Raw genomic sequence first — 7,364 nt, forward strand, 5'->3', positions numbered from 1 at the left:
TGGTTCGAGAGGAGGTGAGAACCTAGAGGGGACCGGTGACCAGAGACCCCCTCCTATCATCGTTGAGGGCGAGGAGGCCTATCAAGTCAACGAACTCCTAGATTCCAGACGCCGGGGTCGTGTTCTGCAGTATTTGGTCGATTGGGAGGGGTTTGGCCCGGAGGAGAGGTCCTGGGTCAATGCTGACGACATACTTGATCCAAATCTCATCACGGATTTCCACAGGACCCATCCGGAGCGTCCGGCCCCCCGGCCTCGTGGAAGACCTCGGTGTCGCCAGGCTCCTCGCTTCAGGAGCCGCTCGCAGGGAGGGGGCTCTGTCACAGAAACGGTCTCTGTGGCTCCCTCTGATCGCCACCTGAGGGCGCCGTCACCGGAATACTGACTGTTCTCTGAACTACAAATCCCACACCACGTATCTGGGCTGATTACCCACCACCTGTTATGCATTATCTGGACTATTTAAGACTCCATTACCCCATCATGCTTCGCGAAGTCTTGTTTTGCCGAGCATACATTTCTGAGCGTTTACCCTGTCTATTGATACCCCTGTGTTTGACCTTGGACTGCCTACTCTCTCTGATTCCTGTCTGCCGCCTGCCTTGTCTATTACTGCCTGTCTCACGGATTACCCTGTTCAGCCTGCCGCCTGCCCTGACTTTCTGCCTGGTATTGTTATTGATTTCTGTCTTGCCTGCGTTACACCTGTTGCTGTTGTCTGACCATTGCCTGTACGACTACGATTGTGAATAAAGCTGCATATGGATCTCCCCGAGTCTGCTGCCTCGTTACACCTACATAATATCAATACTTTTTTAAAGTTGAATTATAACTTTGAATTATTATTTGGCCAATGCGTTCAAGAAATTATCAGATATGTTTGTGATTGGCAACATTGCAAAAATATGTTGTAAATAGAAAAATCTGTTTATATTAGCTTTGACGCTCTCAAGAGCAAATCACCAAATCTGTTTGTTTATCAGTTTATGATTGAGAGCATTAGCAAGAGTGGAGAATTCAGCCAGAATTCCGTGTTCGGCTCGCGCACTGAACAAAACTCAAGTTTCAGCGATGACTAATCTGAAAGCCTCTGATTGGCCATTGCAATTATAATGTCAACAGAATTGTGTGTGATTTGTTATAGTGCGCAACGCTGTAAAGTATAACGCAACATTAGCAGAAATATATAGTTAATGCCACAATTGAAACTTTATTTAATTTTCATTTTATCTTTATTAGTAGATTAAATGTGCAGGTGCATTTTTGGCCAAGCCCCTGTTCATTTTTGACCAATAGCCATAGGAAGGCTAAGCCTTCCCCAGCTTTACACATGCTCCGCCTATGCTGGCAGTGTTCAGTATTCTGGAGATGGCTTCCTCTGGCAGTTGGAGGAATGGATGGCAGATGCAGATGTTACAGATTCCTTCTTAAGATTCATCAACAGGAAAGAATGAAAAAGAAGAAAAGGAGGATGAAGAAGCAAGAGAAACAAAGAAAGGGACAAAGCATCATATTTCCTGTCAAGACTTTAGTATTTAAAATGAAAAGTTAATTAAAAAAAAAATGAATAAATGAATAAGAAGTGCTGTAAATCTGTTTTGAATTAAGTTGTTTTTCAAATAAAGGTCTCAGAATCAGTGATATCAGATTGTTTATGTATTTTTATTGTACTTACCCTGTAACTACATGAAACAAGATGGCAACAAGCACCACTTTAATTTACAGCCCACAATGTCACACTTGCCCAGTAACTATGGAACAAGAGTATATTTCCCCAGTATTTAATTTATTTAAAATATAAATGCTGTAGTTTTAGTTTTACTTGCCTTGAAACACAGAAGCTCAACATTAATCAGTGCACTTTTGCTATCAAATAAATTACTGTATAAATGCACCTCGTAATTAAAAAAAAAAAGCCTTTACATATTTGTACACTATTATTACAAAAAACTATGCAGTGTATGTTCTCGCTAAATTGCTCTCAAACTACCCCTTAGTTCTAAACATACTTGCAGTATAAATAATTTTCCTGGTTGTTACCCCTTCCCTAAACTTTATATATTGTTCCCTTATACCTTCAATTAAGTACTTTATAGGTACACTATAATTACTGAAAGTTACGTTGTAAATTTGTTTTAATTACGCAGTACTTTCCAGGCTGTAATCTAAAGTGTTTCCAAAAACTATTGATCTGTTCTGGCCGTTCATTTACATGACAGCAACATTCTGGTGGCCTGGGAACACAAACTTTGAAATAGGTTTCAAAGTGCAAGTTTTTGAAAACGATACAGTTATCATCATCGTGTAAACTGCAAAAATGTGAATCTGATGGCATGCACATGCATATTACGTGTTTAGTCTATAGGCATGCATGTTTCTTTCTCTAAAGCTAGAGAAAGAGAGCCAAAGAGCAGCCCCAAGAACAGACAGCCCAGAAAAAAAAAGAACTAATGAAAACAAGAGACAGAGCAACCGCTACAATCCCTTCCTAGAACATGCAACTGAGACCCAAATGTGAGAAATTCAAACTGACCAATCACAAGATGACTTCCCTCACCGTACTAAAGGTGTGACAATTAGCAGATCATTGATGTACACAAGCCACAAGACCAGCCGAATGCTGTGAGTGTTAGAAATCAGGAATGGTGAAACTTGTGTTTTCAACTGACAAAGTTTAAATCCTGTCTGGCTAGTGCACTTCCCATAATGTTTACGTGTTAGGTCAGTATATATATGGAGAATAGGCAGACTTTTGTGACTGTTCGAACACCTGTGAGCGTCTATACTACAAAACAATCCAGTCTAATGTGTTTTCGACTACCTGGAAGTGTCGAAAATGGACAAACTTAAAATGTTTTACACCCCATTTACAACTTTAGTGTCCGATCGACCAAAACACATCTTAATACCAGGTGGAAGCAGGGCCTCTGTTAATTTTCATCATTACACATTCTAGGTATTTATCAGCATTTTACTAGTTTAGTTCTTCTAGTAGAATTGTGTTTAGTGTTTATGGAATGTATTTTATGAATATATATATTTTATTTTATCCATGTGAATTGGTTTTTGTTAATATATAATTTTTTTATGCACGTGAATTAGGTTTCATGCATGTGAAATTGGCTATGCATGTGTGCATCATGTCTTTTGCATGAATTATTATTGAGGCCATTCTGCTTCTAAACTTGCATTACTGTAAATGCTCAGTTTGATAAACTCCCAACACAAGATCATCTGCATGACGTAAATTTCAGTAATGACACAATTTTGTGTATGTCAGTAATTTATTTGCATTAAATTATTTTAACACATTAAGGATTTCAAACTAAACACTTGCGTTAATGTTGATTAACATTACTGATTTTATCTTACTGACAATTAAAAGTAGCTCTTACACGGCAAGATTTATTAAGGAACTAACATGTTATTTGTTTCATTTAGACACCCATTGGAGCACTTGATGTTGAAGACTCTTCACTATAGCATCTTTAATGGATTCTAGGCTTATGTTTATCTAGAATCATGCTTATATGTATGATTATTGTGATCTTCTATTGATGTTTCCTTGAGCAAAACATCTTTAACTTTCATGTTTTTTCTTTCATCTGTAAAAATAATATGGTACAAATGTACACCTGTAACATTTTTTTTTTTTTTTTTTTTTACTGTACTTTGTGCTTCATTTTATGGTAAATAGTCATATTTACTTTGTTTGTTTGTTTTTGGCCCCATTCTTAAAGGAATAGTTCAGCTAAAAATGAAAATTCTGACATCAGCTACCAACCCCAGTGTCTCTAGGAACACATGATTGTTTTCTTCAAAATGCAAAAGGACCTCTCTAGCAGAATGTACCTACTCTTTTCTATACAATGAGAGTGGATGCTGTCTGCAGTTGAAAAAAGTAACGTAAATGTATTCATATGCTATATTTCAAATCTTCTAACGCCATGCAACAGCTTTGTTCTAGTATTTGTGAAAAGCCAGACAAGGATTGCTTGATTGAACTCAACTCTTTACTTGTGCCAGGCTATACAGCACCTGCACACTCTTCTCATACATCACTTACTTTACATGTTCTTATACAGTGCATTATGCACAAGGAACAGTAAGTTAAAGTTATTTGAAAATCTTGCATTCTGAAAAATCTTCCCAAGTCCAGGATTTTATCAGAAAAACAGAAGAGGATACACACAAGGAAAATAAAAATACTGATGGATGAAACTGGATGAAATGCTGAGGATGAAACAGTCAAAAGACTGGTGAGATGCTAAGGAGAGAGATACTGTGAGGGCGTGATCAATTTCCTCAGGCACAAGAGATGTTGATGACAAACTAGTTCTGCCTAAAATTGTATTTAGAGCAACATGAATGTGAGCTGATGACAGAATTTTCATTTTGGCAGTAACTATCTGTTCATAAATGGGATGCCTTAATGCCGTAAAAAATGGTTAAACCTGTTTTAAAACCTTTTCAAAAACTGATTAAATGCATGCGTGTGTGTTTCAGCACTGAAATAAAGACATATTCTGTAGTTTAAAAAAATGTAAAATAAAAAACTTTCAAAGATAATATTTTATCTTTTAGAAATGTACAAATTTGATAGGATTTGGGGCAAAAGGTCCTCCAACATGCACACAAAAAGACATTAAAAATGTAAATATACAGTTAAAAATCATCTAAGTCACTGTAATATACAAACAGTGTGCATGAATTACACACAAATAATAATAATACGCATGTCTTCATTGAACACATTGAGTAAACCTTTACAGTGCAGGCAGAAGAATCTAAGGATTCTCAATAGCAACGTGTGTTACCTTAAGATAGCAACCATACATCTGTGCTGTGCTTTTTTTTCTTTTTTTTGTACATTTTAATTTTTACAATCATTTATAATCATTAGTCATTCGTGTAGTTGTCATTTGACTTGTTTAATAATTTAGTCATTATCATTTGATTTACATCATTTATTAATTTGTCACTTTATATTTTCATATTTTATATTACTTATTTTCCTTGCTATTGTTGTTTAATCATATGATTGTGGGTTTGAAGGGTTGTTTGTCTTCTTGAGTAAGAGGTAAGAAAATGTCACAGGACGAGGTTGTGAAGCAGTAATTTTCCATCGTTTTTCCCTTGGTATAACAACACAGTACTGGATTTGTAGAGGTCAGATGAAGTCTAACATCTAGACAGACATATGTAACTAAGATAATGCAATAAACTCTTTTATTATCAGCACTCTGTCTCCTGCTTCTGCTCTTCTCTGGCTTTCTCAGGCAAACTCTCAGTTTTGGACACCAGACAAAACAAATGTCTTCTGTCAATGTCGTCAGATCTGATATATCTGATGTAGAGATCGTTTAGATCTAACTGTAATCCAGATATACTATATTTATCATGTTATCCTCATCATGTGTCCTATGGCATCAGTTGCATCACTTGACTGTCATTCTCATGCTGTGCATCACAAATCAGATACTTTAATACTATATAGTTTGTGGAAAAAGTACACCAAAAGAGTAGTATGTCCAATTCTCAGCAATAATATAAGAGTAGGAAAAAAGTACCTGGATGACCTACTTAAAGTGAGCATACGACAGACACTTTAATATCCCATGAGGCTACGGGAGAGGATTTATGAATGAATGTGGAAAAAAAAAAAGACTGATGCTGGTAGGTCACATGACAATGACAACATGGCAAATGCAGTACATCCAGATTACATTCATACCTTACAGAACATACTCAAATGTAGTACCTACCATACAGTATGTGATTTCGGACACAGCGATTGGATAGTAATGTGTCCATCACATGCACACTTCAGAATCTTGCCGGAAGCAGGTCATCCGGGTACTTTTTGCCTACTCTTTTATGAATACCGTGAATGTGGTCATACTGTTGTTTTCCCTGACTATATATTAGGGAAATATGCATATTCTATGCATAAAACAGTGATTTATTTTCATAGTAAACTCCACAATAAGTCTCTGCTCAAGTGACATCCATTAAAAACAGCCTCTGGTCTCCTCAGCCCCTGGACTGCAGCATTACTGCCACCGTTTGCAAATACCAAAGAAATTAATTAAACGCGCCATAAACTGTGGCAAAATTGACTTGTCTTATAAAAGAAAAGCATTTTTCTCCTAACTCAATTGATCAATCCAAAATTAATGGCAAACATGTTGAAGATGCCCCCAATATTTGCATATGCCAGCCCATGATCAAGGCATTAGACAAGGGCAGCCAGTATTAACGTCTGGATCTGTGCACAGCTGAATCATCAGACTAGGTAAGCAAGCAAGAACAATAGCGAAAAATGGCAGATGGAGCAATAATAACTGACATGATCCACAATATCATGATATTTTTAGTGATATTTGTAAATTGTCTTTCTAAATGTTTCGTTAGCATGTTGCTAATGTACTGTTAAATGTGGTTAAAGTTACCATCGTTTCTTACTGTATTCACGGAGACAAGAGCCGTCGCTATTTTCATTTTTAAACACTTGCAGTCTGTATAATTCATAAACACAACTTCATTCTTTATAAATCTCTCCAACAGTGTGTAATGTTAGCTTTAGCCACAGAGCACTATCAAACTCATCCAGAATCAAATGTAAACAATATAACAGTATACAATACTCACATAATCCGACGCATGCATGACGAACACTTTGTAAAGATCCATTTGAGGGTTATATTAGCTGTGTAAACTTTGTTTATGCACTGTTTAAGGCAAGCACGAGCTCCGTGGGCGGAGAGCACGAGAATTAAAGGGTCAGCAGCATAAATCGGCTCATATTTAATGATGCCCCAAAATAGGCAGTTAAAAAATGAATTAAAAAAAAATCTATGGGGTATTTTGAGCTGAAACTTCACAGACACATTCAGGGGACACCTTAGACTTATATTACATCTTGTAAAAAAACGTTCTATGGCATCTTTAAAGTGACAGCAGCCTAAAATACCTGCTGACGTCTGAGATCTTGTGCCTGTTTCAGACTCGAGCGCGAGCCGCACATGCAACTGTGTGTTCACACCTGGAGCTATGCAAGGCAAGTGTTAATTATTTATCAATGACCATAACTTTTATAATGGTTAACAGAGGTGGGTCTCTTGTTAGAATTACAAACTTAGTTGTTGTGAAGTCTTACTTTCATAAGGCCATGCATATTTTAACCGAGTAAGAATAACCTCTAACAGAGCTGACCAAATTTGAAGTGTCACCAGTTCAAACAAAACAAGCAGGAGAAAAGCAGTCACTTGATCACAATGTGAATCCCTGAAAATTTCCCAAATCAGATCTAGAGAGGAGCAATAAATGCCTGGGAACAACATAATTTAAGCTGCAGATCTTGC

Source organism: Megalobrama amblycephala, linkage group LG16, assembly GCF_018812025.1.
Source record: "Megalobrama amblycephala isolate DHTTF-2021 linkage group LG16, ASM1881202v1, whole genome shotgun sequence".
Lineage (NCBI taxonomy): Eukaryota > Metazoa > Chordata > Actinopteri > Cypriniformes > Xenocyprididae > Megalobrama > Megalobrama amblycephala.